Source organism: Schistocerca cancellata, chromosome 5 (genome assembly GCF_023864275.1).
Source record: "Schistocerca cancellata isolate TAMUIC-IGC-003103 chromosome 5, iqSchCanc2.1, whole genome shotgun sequence".
Classification (NCBI taxonomy): domain Eukaryota; kingdom Metazoa; phylum Arthropoda; class Insecta; order Orthoptera; family Acrididae; genus Schistocerca; species Schistocerca cancellata.
Genome location: NC_064630.1, coordinates 614,832,439 through 614,851,281, shown reverse-complemented (window position 1 = coordinate 614,851,281; position 18,843 = coordinate 614,832,439). Strand labels below are relative to the sequence as shown.

Here is an 18,843-nt window from a genome sequence, read left to right as displayed (position 1 = left end):
AATATGCGCGTTACTTATCTGACACTGGCACAGATATAATTTTGCTATGGGTGGCGCCTATTTTTGCTAATGTCGTACATGCTTTTAAATGTTTGCCTATCTCCTGTAGCTACTCCCATATTCCTATTTTGCATTTTCTGTCAATCTCTGTATTCGACGTATGTATGTTGTTTCGACTGCTTTTTTGCTGCATTATTCTGTATCCTAGTTTAGTCAATTAAATTAAATATTTCTTATCCAAGGATTTCTACTAGGCTGTGTTTAAAAATGGTTCAAATGGCTCTGAGCACTATGGGTCTGAACATCTGAGGTCATCAGTCCCCTAGAACTTAAAAAAAACTTAAACTTAACCAACCTAAGGACATCACACTCGTCCATGCCCTAGGCAGGATTTGAACCTGCGACTGTAGCGGTCGCGCGGTTCCAGACTGAAGTGCCTAAAACCGCTCGGTCACTGCGGCTGGAAAGCCGACGATCATCGAGGGGATGTAGAAGGTGGCTTGCGGAACAAAATTAACATGGGAAACCGTGTCTGGAAACCTCATCCAACGACGATACCGAGCGTGGAAGTTATAGGCTCCCGCCCCTGCCATTCCCAGCCTCATCCCTCCCCCCCCCCCCCCCTTCGGCAACAGCCTTGACGTTGTACGCGAACACACCGTGGGCAGATCGATACCTGTGATATTTGATATTTAGTGACCGCGATTAACTGTCACGATCGCCAGTGGAGCAGATGGAGCTAGCTACTCCTATTGATGCGATGCTCTGTTGCCGTAGGAGCTGACGGTGTCGCACACAGGCTTCTACCCACAGTGTACTTCGTCCCGGAAACCTGTGTACACTCTCTGATTTTTGCAGTGAAGCATACGGGGTGTAAAAGACGGAGAACGACAGCGTCGAGATCGCGGTTGTAAACGTCGACGTACGCAGCAGCCATCGGCGCCACTGGAGTGGCCGGCCATCGACCACGTTATACGAATAACGGTAGATTTTCTGAGACATCGGCGGCAAGGACAGAGGGATAGGAACACAATTAAAATCGCTTAAAAGAGGAAAGGCCGCTGGACCTGATGGGATACCAGTTCGATTTTACACAGAGTACGCGAAGGGACTTGCCCCTTCTTGCAGCGGTGTACCGTAGGTCTCTAGAAGAGCGTAGCGTTCCAAAGGATTGGAAAAGGGCACAGGTCATCCCCGTTTTCAAGAAGGGACGTCGACCAGATGTGCAGAACTATAGACCTATATCTCTAACGTCGATCAGTTATAGAATTTTGGAACACGTATTAGGTTCGAGTAAAATGACTTTTCTGGTGACTAGGAATCAACTCTGTAGGAATCAGCATGGGTTTCGAGAAAGACGATCGTGTGAAACTCAGCTCGCGCTATTCGTCTACGAGACTCAGAGGGCCATAGACACGGGTTCTTAGGTAGATGCCGTGTTTCTTGACTTCCGCAAGGCGTTTGATACAGTTCCCCACAGTCGTTTAATGAACAAAGTAAGAGCATATGGACTATCAGACCAATTGTGTGATTGGATTGAAGAGTTCCTAGATAACACAGCGCAGCATGTTATTCTCAATGGAGAGAAGTCTTCCGAAGTAAGAGTGATATGCCGTAGGGGAGTGTCGTAGGACCGTTGCTATTCACAATATACACATACACAAATGACCTTGTGGATAACATCGGAAGTTCACTGAGGCTTTTCGTGGATGATGCTGTAGTATATCGAGAGGTTGTAAGAATGGAAAATTGTACTGAAGTACAGGAGGATCTGCAACGAATTGACACAAGGTGCAGGGAATGGCAATTGAATCTCAATGTAGACAAGTGTAATGTGCTGCGAATACATAGAAAGAAAGATCTTTTATCATTTTGTTACAACATAGGAGGTCAGCAACTGGAAGCAGTTAATTCCATAAATTATCTAGGCGTAGGCATTAGGAGTGATTTAAAATGGAATGATCATACAGAGTTGATCGTCGGTAAAGCAGATACCAGACTGAGATTCATTGGAAGAATCCTAAGAAAATGTAATCCGAAAACAAAGGAAGTAGATTACAGTACACTTGTTCGCCAACTGCTTGAGCATTGCGCACCTGTGTGGGATCCGTACCAGATGGGGTTGATAGAAGAGATAGAGAAGCTCCAATGGAGAGCAGCGCGCTCCGTTACAGGATCGCGAAAGTGTTACGGAGATGATAGATAAACTCCAGTGAGAGACTCTGCAGGAGAGACGCTCAGTATCTCGGTACAGGCTTTTGTTGAAGTTCCGAGAACATACCTTCACCGAGGAGTCAAGCAGTACATTGCTCCCTCTTACGTGTATCTCGCGAAGAGACCATGAGGATAAAATCAGAGAGATTAGAGCCCACACAGAGGCATACCGACAATATTTCTTTCCACGAACTATACGAGACTGGAATAGAAGGAAGAACCGGTAGAGGTATTCAAAGTACCCTCCGCCACACACCGTCAGGTGGCTTGCGGAGTATGGATGTAGATGGAGAAGGTGCGACCAACCTAGCACGCTGCATGTAACCTCGACAATAGGTCTTCCGTTGACACCACATGGTATTAGTACACCAGGTCATTCAGGTGGCCCCACAGGAAGAAGTCCAACAGGATGAGGTCAGGCAACCGGAGCAGTCACGTTACAGTGTCACCTCGACGAATCCAGCGATCCCCAAACATCCGTCTGAACTGGGTTCTGGTAGCTCAAATGAAATGTATGGGTTCCCCAGCGGAGCTACGTAAGTCGCCAGACTGCAAATATCACCTCCTCCAGTAATTCCGGCAGCGCTTCAAGGACGAACGTGGTAAAACTGACGCCTGTGAATCGAGGGGGCCAATCAAGTAATTGTGGACCATGCCACAGTATAAATTGATAGTGAACCTTTCCTGATCTGCTTATCCGTGTGAGGCGTGGTATTTGCCTCCGTCCACACCATGAAAATGTGGGTGTTGTACAAACCATCACAGGTGAAGGATGTGTCGTCCGTGCACAACACATATGCAGCGTAATATGGCTGCCTGGCACAACACTGCAGGAACTAATACCCTAACTCCATACGTGGAGCAAAATCGTGGGGTAGTGGCACCTTTGTCTTCTGTAAATGGAATGGGTGTCTTCCCTCCTCATGGAGCACTCACCAGACCGCTAGGTGGGACTTTGCATTGCTACGGCACAGGTGCTTTTGAATGAATCTGCGTCGAACCTCTGTGGCAAACGTATGTTTCACACGTGACCTCTGTCGCGTCGACGGCTTGTGAAACCAGCCAATTCACCCAGATGTCAAAGGATGGCTGCTACGTGGAGGAGTGCGGCTGACGCCTGTTTGGACATCGTCGGCATTAAATGCATAACCCTGCGTGCCCTCACCATATGCAAAATACATGTCCCCCGCTCGGTCTCGGTGAACATCTCCATGATGCGGCACACCAGCATACGACGAACTACCAGCATGTGTTTATCTTTCCCCTCTGCCGCAACTGCCGTTAGCGGTCTCTACGATGTTGGAATGACAGGCGTGGCTACGTTCAGCGCCATCTAACGTCCGGACTGACGACAGATGCAATGCTAGCCACTCTGGCGGCGGTCTGTTCACATACGTCACGCCTGCTGCGGGAGGTGAGGCCTAGTGGCAGACGGTGGCGCCTACATCTTCGATGTGATATATCGTCGTTGGTGATGTTTCTAGACACGGGTTGTTATTCTCTTTTCCTACCTCAAGACATACTACATCCCTTCTGTGGGGTCCTGCCCACTGGTCTCGTATAGGGTGCCTAAAGGATGGTACACAACAATTCAAGCAAATACCATTAATAGTTTTTATTGCCTCAGAATGATACACAACAATTCAAGCAAAAACCATTAATAGTTTTTATTGCAAATAAGAAGAACGGCAATGCTTAACTTGTATTTACAAAGGTGTCGCAAGAGATGGGTGACATGCAACAAAGTCAGAGTCAGATCGTCTTTTCCCCGCGAATTGAATGTTCAAAAAACTTACAGGTTTGCTGCCGGGTGACGTCGTCGACCACCGCCGATACTTCGACAGGAGCACACCCCGCCATTCTCTAGGCTAGGAGGAAGCAATATGCAAGGGAATTGACTACCTCGGTTCACAGAGGAGACAAACAGGGAAGATAACACACACAGAACAAGTAACCGCAGAATCAACACACAACCAAAGATAACCAACATCAGAAATATCGATAGTGACTATTATTCAACAGATGAGGTAGCACTAAATCTGTCCCTCTGTTTTTTGATGAGAGACAGAGCCGGATTCCAAGCAGCATTTAAACAAAATCCACCATCTCTGTTTATAAGGTTGCGTGATAGTCTGATTTCAACAACTTCCTTAATAACACAATAGCTGGACGTGCAAGCCAGAATCTTCGTGTTGTTGTTTTCCATAGGCTGTCCGGTGTCAAGGCAATGTTCCGCAGTAGCTGAGTTTTTCGGCTGTTGTAAGCGTGTGTGACGCTTGTGTTCAAAACATCGGTCTTCCACAGCCCTGATTGTCTGACCAATATATGACATGCCACAACTGCAAGGAATACGATTACCACCAGCCAAGATCATCTTTTACGGACGCCAACAGGGCCTTAATCTTAGAAGGTGGTCGAAAAACACATTTCACATCATATTTCCGCAAAATAGGGCCAATACTGTTGGAAATGCTTCCTGAGTAAGGCGAAAAGGCCGTAGACGTAGGTGCCACTTCGTTGCTATCGTCACTCACCCGTTGCACAGAAGGCTGATAGCACAACGCACGTTTGACCTGCTTCTTACTGTAACCATTCTGACGAAAGGTGACTTCGAGATGTGGTAGCTCAACTGCCAAACTTCCAGGGTGTGAGATAACGTGGGCCCTGTGAAGCAAGGTAAGAAGTACTCCTTCACGCTGAGCTGGATGGTGACAACTATAAGCTCGCAAATACAAGTCAGTGTGAATAGGCTTCCTATAAACAGAATGTCCCAACGTACCACTCTGTTTATAGGAAGCCTACTCACACTGACTTGTATTTGAGAGCTTATAGTTGTCACCATCCAGCTCAGCGTGAAGGAGTACTTCGTACCTTGGTTCACAGGGCCCACGTTATCTCACACCCTGGAAGTTTGGCAGCTGAGCTATCACATCTCGAAGTCACCTTTCGTCAGAATGGTTATAGTAACAGGCAGGTCAAACGTGCGTGCGGTTACTTGTTATGTGTGTGGTAACTTCATTGTTTGTCTTCTCTGCGAACCGAGGTATTAAATTCCCTTGTACATTGCTTCCTCCTAGCAGTTTCTTTGAGAATGGCAGCGTGTGCACCTGTCGAAATATCGACGGTGGTCTACAAGGTCACCTGGCAGCAGTCGTTTGCCATATACAGTGTTCATGCTAGTTTGTCATACAGTTTGTGGATGACTAATATCTGCTATCGTAGCACTCTCTGCTAGGCCTGTCCGTATACTGTCCGGATACTCAGTCGATAGTGAGCGACCGAGGCTGGCAGGAGTGGTGTTTATATTCTCCTCTTGTGGAGGCCGCTCCCGTATAGGTGTGGTCGTAATCAACGAACCATTGGTCGACCTCGTTTCATCGCCTTCTCTTCTCTTGCATTCCTCATCTTCGTTCCGACGCTTGTGGTTACGCCAGATCATTCTCGAAATTTTTTCAGTGTAATTTTGAAACACCCGGTCTATAAACGGCCTAGTGAATAAAGTCAAAAGTTCGACGAATCTTTTCACGGATGCTGCTGTTGTACAGAGAAAGGTCGCAACGCTATAAAACTGTAGTGAAATGCAGCAATACCCGCAGTGAATCGGTGCTTGTGGCAGGGATCATCAGCTGACTTGCAACGTAAAGGTGACGCAGCGTGCAAAACACAGGGAGATATACGTAAAATTATACTATATTAAATGATTACAGCAATCATTGGAAGCAGTCAAGTTCACAAAACATGTAGGAGTACACATACAGAACAATTTAAGGTGGAACAATTTCATAAAACTAGTCGTAGTCAAGGCAATTACTGGACTGAGATTCACTGAAATAATTCTTGGAAAATGTAAACCACTGACAAATGAGGTAGCCTACAAAACTCTCGTACAACCAATACTTAAATACTGCTTTGTTGTCTGTGTTCTGTACCAAATGACATTGATGGAGGCAACAGAGAAGATTCACAGAAAAGCAGCGCTTTTCGTTTCATGTGCATTTAATAGGTTCAAAAGCGTCACGAAGATGTTGATACAACTCCAGTGGAAGACGCTCCAGCAGAGGAGTTCTGCATCGCTGTGTGCTTTACTGTTGAAGTTCCGGGAGTGTACTACACCTTGCACAAAAGAATAGTATATTTGGTGCAGCCACAAAAATTTCAAAGATCTTCCCTGGCAGTACCACAGGCACAGGAGAATAGGGTAATAGCAAAGCGAAATACCAGTAATTCACTGACGGAGCAGGAGCGAATGTGGCTACTAACCTAACACCGTGAATGAAATGAGCGTACGAAACAGTAAATTAACACAATGAGGCAGAAAGGTATCATAATGATGGTGGCTGTCCAAAGTGTCACAAGAAGACTTAAGCTGGACACAACAGTAATGATTCACAATACAGACATGGCAGAAAGAGCATCTGAAAAGTGAAGTTGTGAAATCCTGAAGTGACCAAGAGAGCTAACCAAATGAGACAGGCAGGCGTATGATGTCACTGCCACTCCACCATAGATCACACGAGCCTGTCCCCCATCAATAATACTATGTTCTGATGGAGCTATTTTTTGTTCGTAAAGATCCTGAAGAAAAGTGAGGCCTATGTGGAGTTGCCTTGGTTCTTTTGTGGAGCAACAGCTCCTGCCTGGCGGGGTTTGGTCGCTGAAAGCTGCCGTGCCAACTACTAAGTGAAGACTACTGTGGAACTATGGCTGTCACCATCTGGCAGGCCTTGTGAAGGCCTAACTAGCAGGGTCTGGGAGCAGATCATCGTCCAACAAATAGGGGCACCTCTGCTGACACTTGCCTACGATCCTGTTGCAGACATCTCTCCACGATTTCACATACCCTGAACAGAACTGGAACACACCGTCCCCTTGTGAAGTGGACGACAGAGTCATGTATATCCTGGTCGTCTTCTCCAGGCAACTATTGGCCCTCCTGAGCAGAACTGACAGCGATGCATGCTGAAAAGTGAAGTTGTGAAATCCTGAAGTGACCAAGAGAGCTAACCAAATGAGACAGGCAGGCGTCCTTGGGGATGTGGCCTCGTGACATTGGCGCAGATATGTCGATTTTGTCGCCAGTACTAAGGCTAAGGGCTGCTCTCTGTTCAACACATACTGGGCAGGCATTTGTGGCCTGCACGCCTACCAGCGCTGCCAACCTGAATGTTGACGCATCACCTCTTGTAATTTGAGGACAAAAAAGTTTAACATTGTAATACCGATTTAATAACGCCTTCTGGAGTCGGATAGGCGTCTATCCTCTGAGTCAGTATACCCACATTTCTAGAGTTGTCAAATGTCAACTTCCTGACCTCAACCTGACCTCCCACCACCTTGACCTACGATCAGGGTGCTGTAGTTCCTAGAAAAGTCAACTAAAATGCTGCTATCTCCTATGTATATTCCATGAAGAGCCTATGAAGGTAAGATTAAAGGCACGGGGGCTTACCAACGATGTTCTTCCTGAGAATTATTGGAGACTGGAACAGTGGTATACAAAGTGCCCTCCACCAAGCTTTATAGTGTGGCTGTCTATTGTAGATGTAGATATAAGAAACCAAAGTGTGTGCTTCTAGCAGTAAACAGATTATATTGATTGGCGACTCCATGTTGCCTTGTGCACTACGACCAGATAACAGGTATACTTGAAAAAAGAGACAGCATTGGTCGTATATTTTTTACTATCGCAAAATCGATTTTCTGTCACTGAGTGACCATCTTCAGTGCTATATTGTATAACTTAAATTAGGATGCACTGTTGTCACTAAGCTTACGGCAATCACATAGTCTATGTGATTGCCGTAAGCTTAGTGACAACAGAGCATCCTAATTTAAGTTATACAATACAGCACTGAAGATGGTCACTCAGTGACAGAAAATCGATTTTGCGATAGTAAAAAATATACGACCAATGCTGTCTCTTTTTTCAAGTAAACAGATTACTCAGCATGAACTTTGAAGCAATGTTACACATATGCAGACGAGGCACAGTGTATATGGTGTGTTACATATCGCATGTAGTCGCAGTTAGGAATACGCACAATGATCAGCTGCATACATGAATAATGGCAATGAAAATTTCTGCCGGACTGGGAGCGAATCTGGACACCCACTTTATGTGAACAGGCGCCTTAACCGCTTTGAATATTCGTATACGACTCACAGCTAGACCCAAACCTCCATATGTCACCGTTCCAGTGTCACAATCTGTACGCTACAGAGAAGGACGATTTGATTGAAAGTCACTTCCTGGTATCGGCGGGAAAATGCGATAGTGCAGTGCCTGTGTCGTTAAGAAGAACGATGTAATCCTCCTTCTGACATGCGTACGTCTGCCAATATCGGGCAGCTACTTCCAATTAAAATGATGGAGGACAGGCTCGTGTGATCTGCTATGGTGGAGTGGCAACGACATCATGCACCTGCCTTTCTTATTTCAATTACATAACGTGTGTACGAGTACAGTTTGTATCAAAGGAACGACGACATACGGAGGTTTGGGTCTGGTCATGAGTCGTACACAGATAGCCCAAGTGTGGCTGTGGAGAAGACTCTCCAGAACATACAGTTTGTTATGCGGACTCAGCACGGAACAGCAGACGTTACGGAGATTCTGGACCTAGAGACACCTTAACAAATATTCGACAACATTAAATGGCACTGTGTCCAAAAGGTCTTGGCATGCACATGCGTCAGCATAACCAACATGCTCTCCTGTGCTACTGGAGCCACTGAACTACCAGTGTTCACACACATGGGATCCGAGAGACAATGTCACACCCGTCGTTATGCGGTGACGGTCTATGCACTATAATACCACCCAAGTAAGGACCTCATGAGAAAAGTTTCCTGAGAAAGACTTTTATCCACAGTGAAAGGGATGGAGATTGGAGATCCCTTCACAGTGTCCATACAGCAAGCAATCCACCTCTGAACTAGAGACTGTAAGAAATCTCTGATGCAAGAGATGAAAAATTGCTAATAGTGATCGATCTATTAAGTTAGGCGCAAACAGACTGCAGCGATTATCCCTGATAGTAGTTGTAGAAATAATAGTCAAACTAGAAGTATTGCAGAGAATAATCATGAGGAAACTCTTGGCTCCAAAAGAAACACAGAAACTTGGAAATTAAGAATGAATGATGGGATGTTTAGAATACAGAAAATTTCAGAAAAATAAAATACTTTTCGTTGTTTTAATAGCAAGCCGAATCTGGAAGATAATTCATTTTAAAATAGGTAATTATTATTTGTATGGAAACGTTTACTTACCGAACAGAAAACCGTTACTTTACGGAAATAGAACGCACGTTTTTGGCGAAGCGGCACTCTTTTATGTCGTGTGATCGTAATTTTGCTCACATTGAGGAAAGAAAGGGGGCAACTGTGTGTGAAGTTCCGAAATACTTAGATAGCGTCATCACTGAATGGACGCACACAACATCATTCACAGTGACTGTTACGCAAGAAAGAGAGTTTTACGGCTTTAAGTCAACTGCTGGAAAATATAAATTTCACCACTGTACACATTACAGAAGCACAGTGGATCAGACTGACCGCTGAACGTGTAACGCTACTGAATGTTTGTCTTGAAGAGGATCGTGAGGCTATTTGAAATTCAAAAGGTACCACTGGAAACACGACATTGTGAACATCGTTTGTCTGAAGAAAAGAGAAGGAATTTAGCTGAAATGGTTCCCTTTGTAAAAGAGGAGAACCTTAGTATGATGGGACTTGTAACGTTATTACTGCTAAAGCCATTGCATACAGAATGTTTCATTTTCTTCAAATTTTGCATCATTTGGTTCTTGAGCCCTCTGACGTAGAACAAAAACAGACATATATGTTACGAAAGCTGTACATTTTTCGTGTTTCTCTCTTGATCCCACCAAATTTTATATTACTTTTGCGTAACTACTAATCGTTTTGTTGATTATCTGTAAATTTGATGTTCGGAGCTTCACCCAGTACTTACATGCCACAAATTCACAAGGAGTCACTCATGATGAACTTTATTTAGTAACATAAAAATACATAATTCTATATGCTACTTCAGGTCGTCTACATCTGCATCTACGTGATTAGTCTGCTATACACAATAAATTGCCTGGCAGAGGGTTCAATGAACCACCTTCGCTGGCCGGTGTGGCCAAGCGGTTCTAGGCGCTACAGTCTGTAACCACGCGACTGCGACGGCCGCAGGTTCGAATCCTGCCTCGGGCATGGATGTGTGTGATGTCCTTAGGTTAGTTAAGTTTCAGTAGTTCTAAGTTCTAGGGGACTGATGACCTCAGAAGTTAAGTCCCATTGTGCTCAGAGCCATTTGAACCATTTTTGAACCACCTTCATGCTGTCTCTCTACTGTTCCACTCTCGAACGGCACGCGGGAAAAACGAGCACTTAAATTTTTCTGTGCAAGCTCTGATTTCTCTTATTTTATCGTGATGATTATTTCTTCCTATGTTTTCGCAATCGGAGGAGAAAACTGGTGACTGAAATTTCGTGAGAAGATACCGTCGCAACGAAAAACGCCTTTGTTTTAATGATTGCCACTCCAATTCACGTATCATGTCTGTGACACTATCTCCCTTATTTCACGATAATACAAAACGAGCTGCCCTTCTTTGTAGTTTTTCGATGTTATCCGTCAGTCCCACCTGATGCGGATCCCACATCGCACAGCAATACTCCAGAACATGGCGGACAAGCGTAGTGTAAGCAGTCTCTTTGGTAGACCTGTTGCACCTTCTAAGTGTTCTGCCAACGAATCGCCGTCTTTGGTTTGCTCTACCCACAATATTATCTATATGATCGTTCCAGTTTAGGTTATTTGTAATAGAAATCCCTAAGTCTTTAGTTGAGGTCGGCCAGTCTCGATGTTCCTGCCAACGCCCTCCTACCTGCAGTAGCAACAACACGAGCCGTGCTGCAAATGTTGTATTTCATTTTAACAGCAAATCCTTCCTTTCCTATCTCTCAGTTATTTTCTTCTAAATTACTAACGTTATCTATAACTAATTGTTATTACCCTTGTTTTTATTCCTCAAAACAAATTTTGCTCTTAAAGTGGATAATGTACTCTTATATGTAAAATTATAAAATGTTCCACCAACTGCGACATAATCGCGTATACAAACAGTGATCCAATACTGTCAAACGCTTTTTTATTCCAGTCTCTGATCACAATAACAATTCTTTAGAAGATGACCGGTTTCAGTCCGTAATGACCATCCTCAGAGCTTTTTTTGGACATGATGTAAAAAAAAATCTGATGATGGTCCTTGCGGACTGAAACCGGTCATCCTCTAAAGAATTGATATTGTGATCAGAGACTGGAATAAAAAAGCATATAAAATGTTCGACTCACTTTTCAAAATATAACTCAGCAGGTCTCTAAATATGTTATATGTAATGAACGAAAAGAAATGAATACGGAGCGCAGTGGAGCCGCGAGCAGCGTAGAAACAGCCGTAGTGCGCTTGTCTGCGCGTGGCGTGGTGGGCTGTAACGCGGACTCCATCGAGTGGAGTAGCACATGGTGTCTTACTGCCGGCTTCCAGATGAAGACGGCAGCTCACAGGAAGGCAGGCAATCCGGTGGAGTGTATGATTACGGCGAGACGGGGCAAAGCATGAAGTCATAATGTGACGTGGGCTTTTGCGTGCCATATCTGCTACTGGATAACCACAAGCTGATTAGATTACTGGGAGTCAGTGGGTGCTGGGTAAGTGAGATTGGCTTTCTTCAGTTTGTGTTCTAAGGAAGCATGATGATGTGGCAAAACTGTCTTTAACTGTATCTGCTCACCAGGGCGTGGTGTCGTAAAGTGAACCATTCTGAAATAAGGCACTCTTCTCGGTTTTGCCGTCGCATCATATTGTGCAAATCCCACAATATTTCACAGATACTACTGTTCGACATCTTCACGTGGCGACGGGTGTTCTTGACGCTGCTACAAGGTGCAACTGATTATACGTGGGCCACGGCAAGGAATCTCTCAGGCCAGCAGCTGACAATACGCCCACCAACAAACCACAATCACACTGTGTTCTGGTGTAGTGAACAGCCTTTTACTACGTTATTTATGGAAAATATTTGTTATAGCTACGTATGCATCACAACATCTGAGCATGATGCGGAGAAAGGAAGTTCTTGCCACACGAAAACATGACAAGCTACTTGTAATAATTAACACGAAAGTGGTCCAGAAAATTCATGCTCACCAAATGTAAAGAATAAATAAAAACGAAAACCCACTGACGATGGCACAGTGGTGCCTAAAGGTGTTTGGGTACTGAAAAAACTGTGTTTTGCATAACTGGCGGACCTAAAATCCCAAAAATTTTAACCGCAAACACTGCCAATATAAGGAGCTGCAAATCAAAAGATATAATACGCTCTCAGTAGGAGGAAAGCGACGCTCATAGTTCCATCTGCCGGCAGCCGTAGGAAGACCTTTAGCGCTTGGACTGTGGGTAGTGACTGTGCTGCTAGACGCTCCTGTGGTTAAAAGCTGAACTCAATCTCAGCAGTGCGCTGCGTCGAGTCATGAATCGACAGTTTTCCTTTCTTCTGTTTTGATTTAAAGGCAGCCAGTGCTGGATTCCAGGCGGCAATGAATTGAAAACCTTTATTCCTGCGGACAAGAGCGTCAGCCGTAGAATTTAGTTTTTTTTCTCAGTCTTCTGACTGATTTGATGTGGTCCGCCACTAATTCCTCTTCGTATGCCAACCTTTTCCTCTCAGAGTCCAATTGCAACCTACTTCCCCAGTTATTTACTGGATGTACTCCAATCTCTGTCGTCTTCTACAGTTTTTGCCCTTTGCAGCTCCCTCTGGTTTCATGGAAGTCATTCCCTGATGTCTTAATAGATGTCATATCAGTTTGCCCCTTTTCCTCATGTTTTCCACTTATTCCGTTCCTCTCCGATTATGCGTGGAATCTCCTCTTTCCTTACCTTACCAGTCCACCTAATTTTCAACATTCATCTGTAACACCACATCTCAAATACTTCGTTTCTCTTTTGTTCCAGTCTTTCCAAGTACATATTTCACCACCATACAATACTGTACTCCAGACGTACATTCTCAGAAATTTCTACCTCAAATTAAGACCTATGTTTGATACTAGTAGACTTCTCTTAGCCAGGAATGCCCTCTTTTCCACTGCCAGTCTGCTTTTGATGTCCTCCTTCCTCCGTCCGTCATTGGTTATTTTACTGCCTGTTTAGCAGAATTCCTTAACTTCATCTACTTCGTGACCATCAATCCTGATTAAAAGTTTCTCGCTGTTCTCATTTCTGCTATTTCTCATTACTTTCGTCTTTCTTCGATTTATTCTCAATCCATATTCTGTACTAATTAAATTGCTCATTCTATTCACCGTATCATGTAAGTCTTCTTCACTTTCACTCAGCCGCTTGGAGTGAACCCGCAGTTAGAGGCGCAGTATCACGAATCGCGTGGCCTCTCCCGCCGGAGGTTCGAGTCCTCCTGCAGGCATGTGTGTGTGTTGTCCATAGCGTAGTGTGTAAGTCTAGGGACCGATGACCTCCGCAGTTTGGTCCCTTAGGAATTCACAAACATTTCAAATTTCACTCAGGATAGCAACGTTGGCAGCGAATCGTAACATTGATATCCTTTCACCTTGAATTTCAGTTCCACTCATGAACCTTTCAGTTATTTCCGTCATTGCTTCTTCGATGCACAGATATAACAGTAGGGACGAAAGACTGCATCCCTATCTTACACCCTTTTAATATCCGCGCACTTCGTTCTCGGTCGTCTACTCTTATTATTCCCTCTTGGCTTTTTTATGTACTGTATATTACCCGTCTCTTCCTGTAGCTTACCCCTATCTTTCTCAGAATTTCGAACATCGTGCGCCATTTTATATTGTCGAGCGCTGTTTCCAGACGGACAAATCCTATGAACGTGTCTTGGTATTACTTTAGTCTTGCTTCCATTTTCAACTGCAACGGCAAAATTTACTCTCTCGTGACTTTCCTTTTCTAAAGCTAAACTGATTGTCATCTCTCAATCCCCTACTTTCTTTTCCATTCTTCTATATATTATTCTTGTCAGCAACTTGGATGCATGAGCTGTTAAGCTGATTGTGCTTGTGAGCTCTTGCAGTCTTGGGAATTGTGTGGAAGAAATTTTTTTTCCGGAAGTCAGGTGTTATGTCGCCAGATTCACACATTCCACACACCAACATGAATAGCCGTTTTGTATGACATCCTTAAAAACACAGTCGCCGGAAGTGAGTTAGATGGTGCTAAGGGTAAAACTTCGATCTTCTCGTAACACACGCGATGTCCCGTGTCCAGCTGATTTATCAGTCTGGCCCTGGCGGTATGACGATGGTGTTCCGCACAACGTTGCTGTTGGGTTCCCACATTGGCACGAGATCTTATAAACGCCATGCTTCCTAAGGCCAATTTCGTCTTTGACCGATCACAACAAATTCCTCCAGCCACCAGAAAATGTGGGGAATCTTACATTGGGAAGACACGACAAGACATGGAAGAACTTGAACACCAGTGTCATACAAGCCAGAGTCAGCCAGATAACCAGCGCTAGCGAAACATTGCCTGGACACGGGACATGGCGTGCGTTACGAAAAGGCCGAAGTTTTATGCTCAGCGTCATCTTCCTGGGTATGTGTTTTTAAGGATGTTATCCATATCCTACAGTGGACACTGTTATCAACAAATAAATAGGTTTTCAATTCAGTACCGCCAAGAATCCAATGATGGCTGTCATTAAATCAAAACAGAAGAAAGATGCAGTGTCGATTCGTGACTCGACGCAGAGCATTGCTGAGAATCAATTCACCGTTTCACCAGAGGAGCGTCTGGCAGCAAAGTCATTGCTCACAGCTCAAGCCGAAAGGACTTCCTACAGCTTCCAGCAGGAGGCACTATGAACGGCCAGCGTCTTCCTGTGCATTCGTATTGCATACTGCTGACCTGATAAATTTCGAAACCGTGGAGCGCCTATGATCAGTCGCTCCTTGTAGCAACGACAACATTAGCTACCAGCTCCTGAAGATATCGATCAGTTGTACCGCCTAAATACTGTGGAATTTGCACAATATTATTCGACGGCAAACTCGAGAAGAGTATTTGCAACAGATCCGCCGCGAAAGCCTGAAAAGTTTCGATGACCGTTTTGACTGTGAATTTGAAAGAACAGCGTGGTCAGTGTATGATAGTCGTTTATTATCGGTAGGGTTGTATTTTTCTTGTGGATGGTAGAATTTGCCGTCTTTGGACGTCACTGTCCACGACAACTGAAAGGCCTAACGACTGGAGTTACACGGGCGCCACCGCTGCAACGGGATGCCTCTCACAGCGCGAGCGGCATTACACCAAGCGCCCTCTGGAGCCACAGATGGTGGCCACAATAGGCTGTCTGGCAGAACGTGGAGCGTCGCAGAAGACCTCTCATCAGAGCGAACCAGCAAAACCTGTTGACCAAGGCAGCAGGATGGATTTCACGTTACATCCGGGTTGCCTTTGTACACTCAGCGACCGATAACAAGAGTGTCCAGACCTAGCAGTGGAGTTAGGGCACGCCCGGCTCTGTTTGGTATACAGGGTGGTCCACTGATAGTGACCGAGCCAAATATTTCACTAAATAAGCTACAAAGAACGGAAGTCGTCAAGCTTGAAGGGGGAAACCGGATGGCGCTATGGTTGGCCCGATAGATGGCGCTGCCATAGGTGAAACGGATATCAGCTGCGTTTTTTAAATAGGAACCCCCATTTTTACTGTATATTCATGTACTACGTAAAGAAATATGAATGTTTTAGTTGGAACACTTTTTCCGCTTTGTGATAGATGGCGCTGTAATAGACACATACGTATAAGTACGTGGTATCACCTAACATTCCGCCAGTGGGGAAGGTATTTGCTTCGTGATACATTAGTGTTAAAAAGGACCGTTTACCAATTGCGGAAAAGGTCGATATAGTGTTGATTTATGGCTATTGTGATCAAAATGCCCAACTGGCGTGTGCTATGTATGCTGCTCGGTATCCTGGACGACATCATCCACGTGTCCGAACCGTTCGCCGGATAGTTACGTTATTTAAGGAAACAGGAAAGATTCAGCTATATGTGAAACGTCAACCACGACCTGCAACAAATGATGTTGCCAAAGTAGGAGTTTTAGCTGCTGTCGCGGCTAATCCGAACATCAGTAGCAGACTAACTGTGCGAGAACTGGGAATCTCAAATACGTCAGTGTTGGGAATGCTACACCAACATCGATTGCACCCGTACCATATTTCTATACACCAGGAATTGCATGGCGACGACTTTGACGTCGTGTACAGTTCTGCCACTGAGCACAAGAGAAATTACGGGAACATGACAGATTTTTTGCACGCGTTCTATTTATCGACGAAGCGTCATTCACCAACAGCGGTAACGTAAACGGGCGTAATATTCACTACTGGGCAACGGAAAATCCACGATGGCTGCGAGAAGTGGAACATCAGCGACCTTGGGGGGATAGTGTATGGTGCGGCATTATGAGAGGAAGGATAATTGGCCCCCATTTTATTGATGGCAATCTAAACGGTGCAGTGTATGCTGATTTACTACGTAATGTTCTACCGATGTTACTACAAGATGTTTCACTGCATGACAGAATCGCGATGTACTTCCAACGTGATGGATGTCCGGCACATAGCTCGGCTGCCGTACTTAATAGCATATATCATGACAGGTGGATCGGTCGTCGAAACACCATATCATGGACCACACGTTCACCGGATCTGACGTCCCCGGATTTCTTTCTGTGGAGAAAGTTGAAGGATATTTGGTATCGTGTTCCACCGACAACGTCTGACAACATGCGTCAGCGCAATATCAATGCATGTGCGAACATTACGGAAGGCGAATTACTCGCTGTTGAGAGGAGTGTCGTTACACGTATTGCCTAATGGATTCACGGTAACGGACATAATTTTGAGCATTTATTGCATTAATGTGGTATTTACACGTAATCACGCTGTAACAGCATGCGTTCTCAGAAATGATAAGCTCACAAAGGTACATGTATCATATTGGAACAGCCGTAATAAAATGTTCAAACGTACCTACGTTCTGTATTTTAATTTAAAACACTTACCTGTTACCAAATGTTGGTCTAAAATTGTTAGCAATATGTTTGTGACTGTTACAGCGCCATCTATCACAAAATTAAAAAAGGGGTGCAACTAAAGCATTCATATTTTTTTACGTACTACACGAATATGTAATATATAATTTAGGTTCCTATTTTTAAAAAAACGCAGTTGATATCCGTTTGATCCATGGCAGCGCCATCTAGCGGGCCAACCATAGCGCCATCTGGTTTCCCCCTTCAAGGTAGACAAGTTTCATTCCTTGAAGTTTTTTCGTTCGACGCTTATTTCGTGAGATATTTGGTCCGGTCACGATCAATGGATCACCCTGTATATGTGCCCGTCCTGTGGCTTTCTGAAAGGCAAAGCTTTGGGAAGCGTCTTGAGCTGTATGAGTCTATCGTACAGTGGTGCCATACAATCATTAACAACAGCGTTCTGTTGTTAATTGTCTCCCAAATAAGACCGTCACTGCGCTCAAAGGAGAGGGCAGATTTACCTCTGTCTGTGTACGGTCTATTCAGTGATAGAGCGTTTAATAATTATTGCATGCAGTTATTCAGTGCAGTTTTAATGCAGTACACAGCGAACCGAGTATGCTACTGTACCTTTTACCATCTCATGTAGGCACTTATAACACATACAAACCCTTGGTATATTTTCTTTTAGCGATCTTTTATTAATGCTCTTGTTTCTTTTACAACAATTTTGTAAAAACCCTGCTTTTTCTTGTCAATGTGGCCACCACTGATTAGCTTTCAACCCAGGACTTAAGGAATTCTGAGAGGTGTTCTTAAAAATTAAAACATTTGCTCAGTTTAATATGATTTCAAACTATATTTTTGAAGCCCGACAGTACTGCCGGTTGACTGTAATTGTGTTATCTGCCAGAGTGTGTATTCCCTTATTTAGAGCAAGCTTTCATTTAGGGTTCTAATCGTTATAGAAAGCTTGAGTGGTTCTCGTCAAGTCTGCTATATTCTTTGAATACCTTTCTGTGATGCTCATTTTTATGATCAGCCCACTGTAATTTTATTTACATGGGTGTCCATGGTTACCCATGTGGCCTGTTGCCTGTTTTTGAATTCTGGCCTGACTGTGAGGCTGTTTCTATTTTGCAACACAGCTCTCCTTCAAGCTTCGACATTAATTGTAAAATTACTTTTCTGATATGTTAATAAATGGGAGTTTAAGTAATTATGATTACTTACAGCTCAACCCAGTCCTACCGCAACCTATTACGTCATAGTATAGTAATGTAGCTCCAAAATGGTTGTCTTTTCTTGTCGGGGTTTGTCTAGGAATGATCAAGGTTGGTATTAGTGGGGTACAGTTAATTGTAGAGAGTCATTCTCTTTGTCCTGTTTTACCTTGGCTCCTCCTTGTTCTTCACGACTCAAATCAAGTTGTCATTTTTCTTTAAATGGCCTTTGTTTAAGTTACTTATGGGCAGAACTAATTTTCATTTTATTTTGCTGACGTTCGGAAAGCC

The 18,843-nt window shown here is 44.3% G+C and overlaps 1 protein-coding gene across 2 annotated transcripts in view; it reads right to left on the bottom strand.

Annotated features, from left to right (window-relative positions):
- The window catches only part of LOC126188092 (retinol-binding protein pinta-like), a 102,056-nt gene that overhangs the window by 15,923 nt on the left and 67,290 nt on the right, over positions 1-18,843 (bottom strand). The gene's annotated exons all lie outside the window — the stretch shown is intronic.